Here is a 12043-nt window from a genome sequence, read left to right as displayed (position 1 = left end):
CTCTGCCGCGCCGCCCGGCCCGCGAAGCCCCCGCGCCGCTGGAAGGAGAGCCCCGCAGACTCGGGCTCGCAGGACACACGGACTGGGAAGGACACCAAGCCGGGCGACCCCGCCGCAACGCCGCCTCCGGGCCTCCCGGACTCGCGCTGACTGGTAAGACCCTGCGGCCCGACCAACCGCCCACGGTTGCGCCCCCGCGCAGGCATTTGTAGCGCGAGGTGGCCCGGCTTCTGGCCGCGGGCGGCGGGCGGACCTGCTTACCTGTGCTGGGGGGCGCAGAAGGGGCCTCGAGGGCCGAGACGTGGCGGGATCCGGACGCCACCTGCCTCTTCTCAGAGCGCCTTCGACTCTGGAGCACGCAGGGAGTCGGCCGGGCCTGGGGCGGCGGCGAGGCCCAGACCACGCAGGGACCTCCTTTTCGGCCGCCCGGCTGAGACCGACGAATCCCGGCGAGCCCGGCGCGGTGCTAGCCATTGAAGAACCGGGGAGGAGAAACGGAGGCGCCCACCGCACGTTCTGGGTGTTGGGCCGGAATTCTCGGAGGCCCGGCGCTCTCCCGCTGCGGGCCGCGCGGTGGCGCTTGCGCCCCCGGGGCAGGGCGTTGGCTGTGTGCTCTCAGCGTTGTGGCCTCGAGCAGGTCGCTGACCGTCTCTTCTAGGAACCTGTTTGATCGCCTGGATGGATACAGTTGTGATAAGGGTTAAAGTATGAGAGTATATGAAGACTGTTAAATGTTTCTTTCCCTACGATTACCCGGTGTGAGTTTCTTTGCTGTATCGTTTGCCCACTTTGCAGGCGTTTAGTCTTCATTTACGCACGGAGCTAGCACAGAACTGGGCTCAGAGAAGGAGGTCAAGAGTTTTGGAAGAAACATGACTTCCAACGCTTGCTGCATCTGCTATGGCGGAGGGCCTCTTGGCTGGACTGTCGTTCTTTTTCCCACCTAAATCTTACCAAGGTAACCCTTAGGAGACTCTGTTTGTCAACGGGAAGGGGAATGGAAAAGTGCAGGCAAACTAGGCGTAACTCCCAGAATTACTACATTTGTGCTGAAATGTTTGTTCATTGGCGAAGTTAGGCACAGTCCTAGGGGTTTCTCATACTTTTCCACTTCACTTTTTCACATTGTGAAATGTCATCAAATTTAATAATAGATGAAATCAAGACAGTGCTTAATATAACCCTGGCCTGACAGTGTAAATCTCAGTGTCTTCAGTCTATCCAGATTAGAGGTTGCCAGGTGCTTCCAAAGCCTCCCGTGCTTGCTATGCAGTTTCACATTGTGTGGCAGTTGTCTTTGATCACTCTGTCATCCCACCAGCTTGAAAGCGCCTTGTGGCAAGAACTGTTTGTTGCATTCCTGGAATCGAGCAGGGAGCTGAGGCAATAAATACTCGCTGAATGAATATATGAAAGAATGATTTTGATTTCTCTAAAATATTAGACTTTTACCTGATAAACTCATCCTAGAAAACTCAGTTCAATTTTCCAAATTTTCTCTAATGTTTTACAATAATAATGGAAGAAAAATAAACATTTGGTTTAAACACATCTAGCAAGTTCTAGCTCAGATGTGTCTTCCTCATGACTTTACTATTCCCAGGCAGAATTGATTATTCCCCCCTTTTACATGCCTCTATTATATTATCTATCACATCTTGCAATTGTTTCCTTTTGCTCTGTTCTACCAGAGTGTGAACTTCTTGAAAGCAGGAACTCTTCTCATTTATTTTTGTATTCTCAGTGCCCCACACAGTGCTGGACTTTTGATTAGCACACAATAATGTTTAGCAACAACAAAAAAGTAGATAATCTGGCACTATATCCTTGATGATGGAAGAAAGGAGTTCATTATAAAATGGTCTTACTGTCATTTGGGATTGTTTGATCCAACATGGAATCGTGATTTCAACTAATCTTCTATTTCAGTTCAAGCTGTATAACGCAGCTCTTACAGAGACCACAGCGTTGTAGACAACAATCTAAGCAAATGACTTCTGTTTCCTGTTTAACTTGCTCCCCACCCTTTTTCTGTAACTCAGAGCCTCTAATCCTTCAATGTCAAGGTGTATCGTGTAGCTGATGGGCTGATCGCAGCCATTCCTCACATCCTCCCAGATATTTCCAGTGTCCTGCCTCTGCTGCAACTGGGATAGGTAGCTTTACTTTGCTCTGTCTTGCTCTGCTGCTGGACAGGGATCTTTAAAAAATCGGACCATGGCACTGTGAAGATTAAACTCCTGCTCTGTATTTCCCATACTTTATTAAGCAAAATATCTTGAGTTCCATAAAAAATAAAAAAACTTCCATCTTCTATTTTTTTAAATTAGGGAATTCCCTGGCGGTCCAGTGGTTAGGACTCCGCACTTTCACTGCCGAGGGCCCAGGTTTGATCCCTGGCTGGGGAACTAACATCCCACAAGCCATGTGGTGCGGTGAAAAAAATTTTTTTTTAATTAAAAAAAAATTCCTTAGTAAGACACCAGTAGTCTGAAGAAGTGGTATCAACTGTTATATATGACTTTTATTTACAACCTCAGTGAAGCTTAATAAATTAATGATGATTTCCTAACATGAAAGCACAAAACTTCCCTCCTCTTAGGCTTTGAGGGCCTTGGCCTCAGAAAAAGTGAGAGGGAGTAATCCGATCCTTTTACAAATGTTTAAGGGTTAAAAGAGAAAAGGATAAGGTGAGGGATAGAATGTTTCTGAGAGATATTTGGACACTATATTGTGAGTTATTTCAGCATTTTTTTATGGAAAAAATGCAGAGAAATTGGGCAAAACATATGAATCATTTATTCTGTGCTATCATATCTGTATATGGAGAACTCTAAGCAGAAACACGTACACTTTAGACTCTGTAGTTTCTAACCACTAATTAGCCCTGTTTAAAGATGCTTACTTAGAAAATTACTGTTCAATAAATATTTTTTTAAAATTATTTATGTGAGAAATACCCTGTTAAGAGAATGAAAGGACAAGCTAAAAGGAAAGATAGGGAAAAAATACTTGCAAACCACATGTTTGACAAAGGACTTGTATCTGCAGTATATAAAGTACTCTCAAAACTTAACAGTAACACAAAATTGAAAGTGGGCAAAAGATATGAAGAGACAGTTCACTGAAGAGGATATACAGACGGCAAGAGCAATATGAACAGATGTTCAACATCATTAGCCATTAGGGAAAAACATTAAAACCACAAGCATATATCATGACAACCTAGGATAATGACTACACTAAAGCAACAGTGATAAATATCAACACCAACCAGAATGTGGAGAAACTGGATCATTCTGATTGCTGGTGGGAATGTAAAATGGTAGGCCACTTTTTAAAAACTAAATATGTACTTACCATATGACCTAGCAATTGCACTCCTGGGCATTTATCCCAGAAAAATGAAAACTAGGTCCATGCAAAAACCTCTACATAAATGTTTATAGCAGCTGTATTCCTAATAACACCAACCTGGAAACAACCCGGATGTGCACTGGGTAAATGGTTAAACAAACCATAGTACCTCCATGCCATGAGATATGACTCAACAATAACAAGGAAGAGTAATGAACTCTTGACACATGGATCAACTTGGAAGGTTCTCAAGGGAATTATGATGAGTGAGAAAAAAAAAATCCCCAAAGATCACATACTGTATGAATCAATTTATATACTACTCTTGAATTAACAAAAGTAGTGATAGAGGACAAATTAGTGGTTGCCAGGAGTTAGGGATGAGGGGAGAGGGGATGAGTGGCTATAAAGGGATAGCAAGAGGGCACTGTTCTGTGTCTTGAATATGGTGGTGGTTTATATGAATTTAAGAAGGTAATAAAATTGCATAGAACCAGACACCCACACACACTTGTAAAACTGGTAAAATCTGAATCTGTGGGTTATACCAATGTCATTTTGCTGGTTTTGATTGTATACTACAGTTACTCAAGATTGGAAGATGTTATCATTGGGGAGGACTGGATGAAAGGTGCATGGGACTTCCCTGGACATTTTTTGCAACTTTATGTGAATCTAAAATGATTTCAAAATGAAGTTTTAAATAAATTCTATGAAATTCAGATTTCAGTGTCCATAGCTAAAGTTCTATTAGAATATAAACACACACACAAATAATTCAAGACTGTGCTATTATACGGGGTCAATTAGAGTAGGAGGAGCAAACCAAGGAAAGTAATTTATCTGTCCTCTTCTTTCCACATCTGAAAATGGGTTTAAGACACAGACTTTATAGGAAAGTTCTGAAGCATGATTTAAGTACAGTTAACATGTGCGCATTGAATAAATACTTGAGATGCAAAAAACCCCATAAAAAGTCCCTGGTTCTCATCGCAGGATGACATGGACAATGTACTTTTCTAAGTTAGTTTTCTCATCTATAAAAATGGAATTATACCTAACTTTATTATGAAGATTAAATGACACAATATAGATAAAGGTCCCATCACAGCAGGCATATAACAAACTAGAGTTATTAGTAGTTAAATAAAATAAAAATTTAAAATACTTTCTTAGTTCTACTAAGTTAAAGGTTAAAAAATCTTAAATTAGATTTTTTTAAAATTAGGTTTACTGAGGCATAATTTACATAGAGTAAAACTCATTTTTTAAATTGTGTAGTTTGATGTTTTGACAAATGTACACAATTACATATTTGTATACAGTATACAGTGTGCATTTTTATATAATATAAATGCACATCACCACAAATGTACAAATATATAAAGTTGTAAATGTATACCATCACAGATAAAATATAAAACATTTATATTATCCAAATAGTTTCCTAATGCTTCTTTGCAGATTACCCCCTCCCTCCATCATGGGCTCAGTTCCTGGCAACCACAGTCCCTGGCAACGTCTGTCCCTTGTAACAACTGTCCCTATCATTTTGCCTTTTCCCAAATTCATATAAATGGAACCATACAGTTTGTAGCCTCTTGTGTCTACCTCCATCATTTAGCATAATGCCTTTAAATTCATCCATGTTGTTTGTATCAATAGTTTATTTTTATGATTGAATAGTTTTTCACTGTATAGACATACATTTATTTGCTAGATAATGGACTTTCAGATTATTTCCAATTTGGGGTGATTATCCATATAACTGTGTAAACATTCATGTACATGTTTTTGTGTTGACGTAAGTTTTCATTTATCTTGGGTAAATACTAGGAGTAGGATTGCTGGGTCATATAGTAAATGTATGTTAACATTATAAGAAACTGTCAAATTATTTTCCAAAATACCATCATTCTACATTCCCACCAACAACATATAAACTGTTCTGCATCCTCATCAGCACTGGATATTGTCAGGCTTTTTCATTTTAGCCATTCTTGTCTGTAGTGGTATCTTATTGTGGTTTTAATTTGTAATTTTTAATGTTGTTGAATATTCTTCATGTGTGTCTCTGCCATCATCTGTCTTCCTTGGTAAAGTATCTGATCCACTCCTTTGCCCATTTTTAAAGGTATTGTAACCTTATTTTTGAGTTGTAACAGTTCTTATATATTCTGGATACATGTTTTGTTATCAGATATGTGTTCTGTGTCTATTTTCTCTCAGTGTATGGCTTGTAATTTTCTTTTTTTTAAATTAGTTATCCATCTTATACATATCAGTGTATACATGTCAATCCCAATCTCCCAGTTAGTCACACTCCCCCACCACCGCTCTCCCCCCTTGGTGTCCATATGTTTGTTCTCTGCATCTGTGTCTCAATTTATGCCCTGCAAACCGTTCATCTGTACCATTTTTCTAAGTTCCACATATATGCGTTAATATACGATATTTGTTTTTCTCTTTCGGACATACTTCACTCTGTACGACAGTCTCTAGATTCATCCACGTCTCTACAAATGACCCAATTTCATTCCTTTTTATGGCTGAGTAATATTCCATTGTATATATGTACCACATCTTCTTTATCCATTCATCTGTCGATGGGCATTTAGGTTGCTTCCATGACCTGGCTATTGTAAATAGTGCTGCAATGAACATTGGGGTGCATGTGTCTTTTTGAATTATGCTTTTCTCTGGGTATATGCCCAGTAGTGGGATTGCTGAATCATATGGTAATTCTATTTTTAGTTTTTTAAGAAATATCCATACTGTTCTCCATAGTGGCTGTATCAGTTTACATTCCCACCAACAGTGCAAGAGGGTTCCCTTTTTTCCATACCCTCTCCAGCGTTTGTTGTTTGTAGATTTTCTGATGCTGCCCATTCTAACTGCTGTGAGGTGATACCTCATTGTAGTTTTGATTTGCATTCTCTAATAATTAGTGATGTTGAGCAGCTTTTCATGTGCCTCTTGGCCATCTGTATGTCTTCTTTGGAGAAATGTCGATTAAGGTCTTTTTTGGATTGGGTTGTTTGTTTTTTTAATATTGAGCTGCATGAGCTGTTTATATATTTTGGAGATTAATCCTTTGTCCATTGATTCGTGTGCAAATATTTTCTCCCATTTTGAGGGTTGTCTTTTCGTCTTGTTTAGAGTTTCCTTTGCTACACAAAAGCTTTTAAGTTTCATTAGGTCCCACTTGTTTATTTTTGTTTTTATTTCCATGACTCTAGGAAGTGGATCAAAAAAGACCTTGCCGTGATTTATGTCAAAGAGTGTTCTTCCTATGTTTTCCTCTAAGAGGTTTATAATATCTGGTCTTACATTTAGGTCTCTAATCCATTTTGAGTGTATTTTTGTGTATGGTGTTAGGGAGTGTTCTAATTTCATTCTTTTACACGTAGCTGTCCAGTTTTCCCAGCACCACTTATTGAAGAGACTGTCTTCTCTCCATTGTATATCCTTGCCTCCTTTGTCATAGATTTGTTGACCATAGGTGTGTGGGTTTATCCCTGGGCTTTCTATCCTGTTCCACTGATCTATATTTCTGTTTCTGTGCCTTGATTACTGTAGCTTTGTAGTATAGTCTGAAGTCCAGGAGCCTGATTCCTCCAGTTCTGTTTTTCTTTCTCAAGATTGTTTTGGCTATTAGGTGTCTTTTGTGTTTCCATACAAATTGTGAAATTTTTTGTTCTAGTTCTGTGAAAAATGCCATTGGTAGTTTGATAGGGATTGCACTGAATCTGTAGATTGCTTTGGGTAGTATAGTCATTTTCACAATGTTGATTCTGCTATCTGTTTCTATGAATTTGATTATTCTAGGTATCTCATATAAGTAGAATCATATAATACATGCTAATTTGTGTCTGGCTTATTTCACTCAGCATAAAGTTTTCAAGATTTATCCATGTCATAGTGTGTCTCAGAATTTCCTTCCTTTTTTTTTTTTTTTTTTTTGCGGTACGCGGGCCTCTCTCTGTTGTGGCCTCTCCCGTTTGCAGAGCACAGGCTCCGGACGCGCAGGCTCAGCAGCCATGGCTCACGGGCCCAGCCTCTCCACGGCATGTGGGATCTTCCCGGACCGGGGCACGAACCCATGTCCCCTGCATCAGCAGGTGGACTCTCAACCACTGCGCCACTAGGGAAGCCCTTCCTTCCTATTTTAAGGATGAATAATATCCCATTGTATGTATATACCACATTTTATTTACCCATTCATACATTCATCTGTCAGTGGACATTTAGATTGTTTCCACCTTTTGTTTATGTGAAAATACTGCTATGAACATTGGTGTACAAATATCTGTTCAAGTCCCTGCTCTCAATTTTTTGGGTTATACCTAGACATGGAACTGTTGGATCATATGATAATTCTATGTTTAATTTTTTGAGGAAACCACATACCATCTTGTATAGCAGTTGTGTCATTTTATTTTTTCACCAGCAATGCACAAGGGTTCCAATTTCCCCACATCTTCACCAACACTTGGTGTTTTTTGTGTTTTTAGTAATAGCCATCCTAATGGGTGTAAAGTGGTGCTCATTGATTTTTTTTGCATCTATATTCCTAAGAGATATTGGTCTGTAGTTTTCTTTTTTATAAATGGGTTTAAGTATTTTGGACTGTAAGTAAACAAATGAGAAGTCAAGGATGTCCTGAGGTTTCCTGGCTGCAGTACGAGGCGTGTAGCACAAGAGAGACTTCTGGAAGAAGAGTACATTGTAAAGGGCGGTGAGAAAGGATTGGAACAAAAACTACTGATTTAATATTGTTAATTTTGAGCTCACAAGGACTGTGGGCCATCCTGGTGGAGAGATAAAGTTGGCAATTGAGAAAACATGAGTAAAGCTGGATAAGTCAGTAAGGACCAGAAACACAGATGATGGTAACATCTACCATCTACTGACTGCCTAGTATGTGTTTGGGAATTACCAGCCCAAGTGTAGTAGCTAAAGTCAGAGAAATGTGTGGCTCCTCCCAGAGAAAGAGTGAACTTTGAGAAGAGGGCCAAGAACAGAACCTTGAAGAACCAAAATTTAAGGACTTGGCAGCAAAGAAACAGCCAATAGAGACTGATGAGGAGAAACAAAAATATAAGTGACAGGAGGGAGTGGTATCATGGTAATCAAAGTAGAATATGATGTCAGAAAAGAAGGGACTAATTTTCCAACGTTTAACTAAGGTCAATTTTATTTTCGTCTTTTACCTGTAGCCAGTGAGCATGTCCATCACTGTAACTATTAGTTACCCATCCCTTTTAGTCAGAGCAGAACTGGATTAATAAGGAGAACTGGATTAATAGGGAGTACCCATAAAATAAAATTCATAGTGACAAGGTATAGGTGTTCTTTTTTGCTAATGTATTTCAAGTCTGACATTCTAAATTAAGGTACTTTCTATTTCGATTCTGAAAAGTAAAGATTAACATTTAAAAATCATCTCTAAAATTTGTTATTATCATTTTAACTCAAAAACACACCAGGACAAAACCACACTAGGACAAAACAAAACCCTTCACAACTCATTAGGCATTTTAAAACATTTATTTTAAAAATCAGAATGATGCACTATATTTACTCACATATATTCCTGTTTGTTACCAGTTATTTTCAGCAAACAGACATCTTTAAGCATCTTCATCTGCTTTTATCAAACCTTCAAAGTGGATCCTGCTGCTGTTGACAATCACAGCAGCCTGTTGGGGGTAAAGTATGGGGAGAGAAAAATAATCACATATTCCTCAGGATTCATAAATAATAAAACACCCGAGTGGGTAAAATGTACATACAAATAGTGATATAATTTTCATATACACTCTAAAATGAATAATATAAACTCATCACATATTTATTAACTGTTAATTGACTAACCAAATATTTTGTATGATTTAAAACTATCAAATTCTAGATTTTTGTAGAATAGCTATTAAACTGATGAATACTTATTTAAAATTATAATAATTACATATGTTTAAAGACACAGGTCTTTGGAAAATGCAGTTAAGCACTGCACATGGTAAAGAATCTCTTGAAATTGAGTGTTACTGACCCGACACAATTATTCTGAAGGTAAGAGGAAAACAACATGTGGCTTAATCACGGGTACATAAATGTTTCTTTTTCTTTCCACCCCTAAAAATCTCTGAATTCAACAAATACCTTCTAATTGACTTCTGTGTGAAGTTTCAAAGAGAAACAGAGATGTATTGCGTGACCCTTGCTTGCGAGAGTTCATCTGTATAGGGAGGCAGACACACATCCATGCAGACAGACATCCACAGAAGCAGCAATGGGAGCATGGAGGTGTTGGAGATGTTCAAGTCTTCAGAGATCATTCTAGACGTTAAAGTAGGACTTCCCCAGTGAAAGTGAAGATGAATGGTGGTAGTGACGGGAGGAGAGCTCGGCGGACAGCACAGAATGAACACTGCCTGGGAAGCAGCCACGTAAAGAGCATCTCCAGAGAAATAAGTGGGGCAATGAATTTGCAAGGTGGTAAGGTGCAGGTACCGAGTAATATGCAAAGCTTAGAAAAATGGGTTGAAGCCAGGTTGAGAGGGTCTTGTATATAGTGTCAAAGATTTTAATTTTTCTTGTGTGGCTGAAGGAGTAATTGAAGGTGAAAGGCAGGGTGACGTGTCCAGGGTTGCCTGAAGAAAGAGAACTCTGCTACTAGGTGAAGGAAGGATTTCCAGCCACATACAAAGTTTGTATTCTGCTGTAAGGCCTGAATAAAACTTTCCTCATCCTAAAACACAAGAAATTCATTAAATCCAGGAAACAACAAATCCCAATAATTTTTTTCAATCCTATATTTTTTTCACATGACATTCATATAATGGCTCTCTTCAAGTACATGCAAGTTACGATTCTAGAGTTCAGTCACTTCATCTTATAAAGAAATGGACATCAAGAGAAGAGAAGTGAAGGGACTTGATCATAGTTATACTACTTTATCAGGAGGAGAACCCAAAATAGGATAAAGGTCTTGAGAATCCATGTTCAACCTTTCCTCCACATTACCTGGCATTCAATGATAATATATATTTGTTTGGTAATCATTTTTAAAGAGGTCTGATTTAATTGGGGAGAAGAGAATCAAATATTTTCACCTTCAACGTTTTTAACCACCAAGTATTAAACATTTTTCCAATGGAGGTCCTGAGGGAATCTGTTTTCATTAACAGAAAAGGACATGTATAACTATTTCAATGGTACATAAATGGTTATACTTAAAAATTTGAAGATGACAGAAAAGTAATTTTTTTTTACACTTAAAACCTCCCTGAATCTGTTTCCTTCCTTTTTTTCTTGGCAAAGTGAAAGAAATTTCACACTAGTCTTATGATAGGTACAGATCTTAAAATAATGAAGCCAAAATTAATTGATTCACATCATATGTAACTTTTGTTGAGTACCTAATAGCAAAGAAATGCTACTAATGAGAGTAGAGATTTATATAAAAACAAGACATAGTCCTACCTCTAGTGGCTTATAATTAAATAGGATTTGGAGCACTTGATAAAGACACATTATTCTTCACTAAAAGTGAATTTAAGAAATGTTATCTCTTTATTTAGATAGATATGCTAATTCAGTTACACATATAAAAAACAAAGGACTGTATATAATTAAAAATAAGAACATGTATATTTTTCAGTGAGAAAAAAAATCATTTGTGAAGAGAAAAAATGGGGAAGCTAAGCAAAGGAAGCTCAGAGGTTAAGTATTATCAATACTGAGCTGAAGATAAATACCACCAACAGTTGTATTATAAGAAAGTGGGCTGAAATGGCTGTCTTTCAGTATGGACACAAAATTACTGAAATTTTATTTCTTTTTACTTACTGTGGGTTATTTTGGAGAGGAACAAGATGATTTCAAGTTGGTAAAATAAAGCCAAGTTCCAAGATACATTAATGAAAATGATTTCACTGGAAAAGTATAACTGTGATAGGATATATGTGTTGCATCTACAGGATTTGGTCAGATTCTGGAGGGTCTCTATGTTTTAGCTAAAGTATGGTGACTCCATTCTAAAATGTATGCTAAAGGCAATTCAAATTCATTTAAAATGTCTAAGACAAGAAATGCCAGAAAGAAAAAATCTGTTTTTGGAAGATTCAATAGCACTGGGCTGGGATGTTGTGAAGATAACGTAAGGCATTTACTTGGTACCTGATCAGGGTACAATAACTGTCAGTTGTAATAATAATTAAGAGATCTGTATCTTTATCCTGGCTCTGCTACTAAGTAAGTTATGAGCATGAACAACTCTACTTCTCTAGGCCTCAGTTTCCTGACTTAGACAATGGAAGAATTAAACCAGACCATCCTAAGGAGTCATTTCCAGTTAAAAAAAACCAATTATTCGTGTTGAATCCAGACACCAAGGAATAGTCTCACTATGTAAGCAATGTTTTTACCTCAAGCCCCTCAAAGAATAAAGCTAAATAAATTTTTTCAGGGTCCAGTTTGCATATAATTATTTTGATCCAATATTTACTTGATTTAAAAATGTATAAAATACACACAAAAAACAAAGTTTCCTAAAGCGGTTCTAATACAGAACACTTGAGAACCTAAGTACATAATATTATTTTAAATATATTTAACAACTCAATTCATACAGACTGACAAATGCAATGGAAAAGTAGACCACCGAAAGATTTTAAGAGAT

The sequence above is a fragment of the Lagenorhynchus albirostris genome, chromosome 10 (genome assembly GCF_949774975.1).
Source record: "Lagenorhynchus albirostris chromosome 10, mLagAlb1.1, whole genome shotgun sequence".
NCBI classification, from domain to species: domain Eukaryota; kingdom Metazoa; phylum Chordata; class Mammalia; order Artiodactyla; family Delphinidae; genus Lagenorhynchus; species Lagenorhynchus albirostris.
Note: the sequence above shows the minus strand (reverse complement) of the source record.